Source organism: Crocodylus porosus, unplaced genomic scaffold, assembly GCF_001723895.1.
Source record: "Crocodylus porosus isolate Cpor-Errol unplaced genomic scaffold, CroPor_comp1, whole genome shotgun sequence".
Lineage (NCBI taxonomy): Eukaryota > Metazoa > Chordata > Crocodylia > Crocodylidae > Crocodylus > Crocodylus porosus.
In genome coordinates this window covers 75,728,997-75,733,766 of record NW_017728886.1, presented here as the reverse complement: position 1 = coordinate 75,733,766, position 4,770 = coordinate 75,728,997, and positions in this window count along the sequence as shown.

The window sequence follows — 4,770 nt, the reverse complement described above, 5'->3', positions numbered from 1 at the left end:
AAGAGGAGGAAAAAGTTAATCCAAGAAAAAAAAGAGAGAGTTATCCATTCATTAAAGTCATTCAGACAAATCCTGCAGTCCTTACTCAGAACCATATATAGTCAATACAAATTTCCTTAGCAAAATTCTCAGAGTCCTTATTGTTTACAAGAGTTAATTTCCTTACAAAAAAAAGACTCAGCTCCTATACACATATGAACACAGCTACCATACAGGAACATTGACTTGTATAGATCAGTACATATATTACTGGGAACTTGATTAGCATATAGGATTTGACCTAATACTATTAGATATAGCAGCCAAGGCCTAATTGATCAGCAATAATACTGCATAGTCTTCTGTGCAGAAAGTCCAAGGCAGTCAGAGGAATGCATGACAATTACTTGCTCACTGAGCTGACAGGAAAAAGAAGTAACTGTTAGAAATGTTCTCTCACTTGGCTTATGTGGGCCTTTCATAGAAGATCTTGTTCTATTTTCCCTTTCTTATCTTTCAAATTAAAAGATGTCTTCTGTTAGCTAGATCGCAGAACAATATTTGTTTTCTAAGCCAGTTCAGGTTGGACCAATAGTTGTAGCATATATCTTTGACTTTATGTGTGGAAGCTCAATACAAGCAACAATTTCTGCTTGGAAACCTCCCCTTGGTGGATGCATTTATGCTCCTAAATGACTGCTTGGCTGCTTACACTTCAGCCCATCTGTTTGGATGGCACTGGGCCCATTTACAAGGTGATATTTCAGTTTTACTTGCAGAGAGGTGGGTGTTCTGCACAACATTTCTCTGCCATCTGCACTTTGGTAAGAAGCCTTTCTGAGCCACAAATAGTACTCCTATAGTACATCAAATCTGTTGTCATATTTATGACCCAGTCCACCTGAACAACAAACAAAAGGAAAGCTTGGTTTCTCAGTGTTTCAGGCTGCCCAATACACAAGTTGCTGTTGAACCCAAGGGAAATTTACTAAAAACACTAAAGCAGGTCATAAGAGTAACGGTTGCAGGGATTCCACATGGACAAGTTTGTGGCTCATGATCAAGAGATTAATAAAACCAACACAAGTTGTATGCCTACAATGAGAACAAGGTAAAGGCATGTAGCTCCAGTTTGCTTTAACACTGCTCTTTAATAATATGCATAGGCCAAGTAAAGCACACAATTGCCTCTACCCTCATTCAGCCTGTATGGCTAGGGACAGACATTCAAAAAGTCTGAGCCTGAATTGATTTAATCTTTGCAGGTTATTTTAGCCTGGCTAGGCTAAATCAGTTTTGTAACTGGACAGACAGCCCAGAAGTGCAAGCACATGCCTACAGTGGTTCAGGCTAGAAGCTGAGGGATACTAGAGCAGGCCTCCCTTCCTTCAACAGTATGGAGCTGAGGTGGGGCATAGCCAGGCTCTAGCAGGACACTGTGATTAGCCCTGCAGGGAATTGATAGCAGTGTTTATCACCCAATTAAGAAAAAAACAGGGGGACATTATTAGCTACTGGTTGATTCCGCCTGTTGATTCAGCAAGGGCAGTAGCCAGCATATGGTCTGCTAGCTAATCAACAGACACCTCCTCAGCAAGACAGAGGAGAGAGGGGAAATCCTGCTTACCAGGGAGTGGTGAGGGCGAGGGGGGAAGTATCACAATCTGTGTGGGAGCTCCAGCCAGGGAGCAGGGGGAAGGGGCCAGCCCTACTGTGGAGCAGAGAGCCTTCCCCAACTCAGAAAGCATGCTGGGATGCTGGGGAGTCTGATCTTAAACCAGCAAGGGGTCTAGGACAGACTTTGCATAAACCAGTTTGAGCCAAATCAGTCAAGTTTGATTTCAACCAGGTTCTCTTATACTGGTTTCAGCCATTCTCAGACTGGTTTATGTGCACTGAACATTTGCTCTGTTACAGGTTAAAACCAGTTTCTGATCATTTAAACTGGTTAGTATGTAATGTCTGTCCCTAGCCTATAAGGTCAAACGAGCACTGTTGTCCTAGATAGTCTACTGTTATCCAGAGCAAGCAGATACTGCTTTGCCAGCTCTGAAATGTGTTAAAAAAAAAAAATCAGTAAGTTTCTCTTCAAGTGTAATGGACTTCCTATCTGTGGACTTGTTTCACTCTATCAATGATTCTCAGCCAGGGTGCTATGGCATGCTGAGGTGCTGAAAGATGCTTTTGAGGGTACCGCACAGTATTAGCACTTGCTATGTGCTTAGGTGTGCAAGCATCTACATGCTTCACAAGATAAACCAAAAGATTTCACACAGGAATCCAGTGTCAAAAACATTCTGACCTGTTGTGGTCTTTGAGTGTTTTGCAACAGAAAAATTACTTTATTATTTCTCTGTAGTCAAAAAAATGAGAGTGAAAACTAAGAGTTGGCATTTTCCATGGGTGCCTTGAATCTAATAAGATTGAGAACCACTGAACTGCATGGTAGTATCAAGTGCTCAATAAGTCATGTGCACACCAGTTTCTATACATGCATATATGTGTATATGGCGCACATGGGTATTTGAGCACAAGGGGCGACATCTGTTGCAATCCAGATGGTTGGAACTCAGCAAGCACAGGAAGAAATGTCATCTGGTTGCAGGATAGCTTTATTGCAGCCAACAGAGTTCTGCAGTTTTTTCTTAATAGTCCCTCAGACACCCATACAACATATAAATATAAAGTTGTATAATATTGTTCTATTTTTCCTGGGAAGAACAAAGCAAGCTAGTGATACATATTTTATTACACTTTTCCCCCTTTAGCAAAAAAGTGTAACAAGCTAAGAAAAGCTATGGCAAATTTTCAACAGATTAGTCAGAATGCTTCAGTTAAGTGTTTCTGATTAAATTTCCCCCCCCCATTTTTTAAAACAAGAATATTGGAGAAAACCATACATTTTTGCTGAGAATATAGGTGTGTTTTTGTGGACTTTTTAAATAAGTCATCTAGTAGCCTTGTGTGACACAGTATAATTAAAGGAAAATACAAACTTAAGCTTGTCATCTTGACCTAGGAATAAATCAGGAAATCTGTACTGAAATAGCAAGTCATTGTGCGTGTCACGAGACTACAAACAATGGAGGACAAACCTACTAGCTGTGTAACAGCAGTCATCTAGGATCAACACGAGTAACATTATTCCACTGGTTTAACTAGCATAGTTCAGTGTTAAGATGCAAGCTACAGCTTTTACACATAAAAAGCCCTGCAAACTAAAGCTTATTGCAATATAAATATTTAATTACAATAAACAAAATCAAGGCCCTATTGTGAGAGAGATAGTCACTTCTTTGTAGGTTATGTAATGGAAATAAATACAAACCTGAATCCCTACTTTGTAAAGCATATAATCGGAAGAGACAATCCCCATGCAAAAACTCACTTCTGCTACGAGAGATACAAATCAATACTAGCTGACCATGGCAACAAGTGTAGTGTAGTAGAAACCTTTGCTTACCATATTTTAGTTTATTTGCTTTACTGTCTTTACCTGTTACCCTATTTGTAGGGATCTACCCAACACAAGGAGGCAGCTGGCTGGTTTTGTGGGAGATCAAGGGGACGGCTCCCATTTTCACAGACTGATTGGGGCAGAGCCCTCCACCCCCATGCCTCTGATGGTTTGAGGGCCCACAGTGGCTCTGCCTCTTGCTACTGATCGACTGTGAGGGCTGTCCGCCACATAGACCTGGCCCTCACTACCAACTGCTGGAGGCCCTCCCTACCCCACTTCCCCTCTGGTAGGCTGCACAGCCAAACCAGTGCCATGAGGACTGCTGGCTTCCTCTGGGGAGCCAACATCTTATTTTCTATTTTCAGTAAGTTTTCTTTTCTTTTTCCCTGGATTTGGTGGACATTGCTTGCTTTCATGGGCAATGCCAGATTTTGTGTTTTCTGTGAAACTGCAATTTTGGTAGGTCCTGGTCTGTTGGTCTCATTCACCAGATGCTTTTAACAATTTAGACTGCAAGTTCTTTGATGCAGGGACTGTCACTATATCTGTACAATGATACAGCTCAATGAGTCCCTGATTCCTAGTTCACTTATGAAATGCAAATAGTAAGAAACACTCAACAGTAAGTGACTCAGCCTGTTACAGGTATAATTTACAGATATTTCTTCTTCTCTTATATAGCTTTAATTAGAAGTCATGTGTTCCACCATAACACATTCCTCTCTCTCGGTCATGCAGACATGCACGCATTAAAATGAAAATCCTGCATGTCTAACTCAATCTACTTTTTCAACTTGATGTTTACTTTCTTGATTGTTATAGCTGAGAGTGTAAATGTTTACCACCCATTAAGATTACAAGATATGCTTTATACTTGTTCAGTATTTGTAGCTGTACCTCAGAAGTACACATGAGCCTAAGAGAAAACTAAAATTAATATCACAGCATTAAACTAGTTTCTGGACATTCATCTGTCTTGTGTAGTGCCAACATTTCCATTTTGCTACAATACAGAAGTTATATAAAAAAAGCAATACTTGAATTTTCAGAACGTCTTTCACATGATACATATGCAAATCATACATGATGCATATGTATGTATGCAAATCCTTCCATAACAAGGTGCTCTCCGCAGCCACTTGGAGAAATAGCAGTATATATATACTTTGACAGTAGGTTTAAATTGTAGCAAAACATATTAAGGTGAAACGGTCAGGAAAAGCAAGGGGGAAAGCTTGATTAGATAATTTTTGAATACCTTTCAAACACTATCATTCTTACGGTTGTAAACTGCTACCATGATACCCCAATGATTACTTCAAATGCTACAG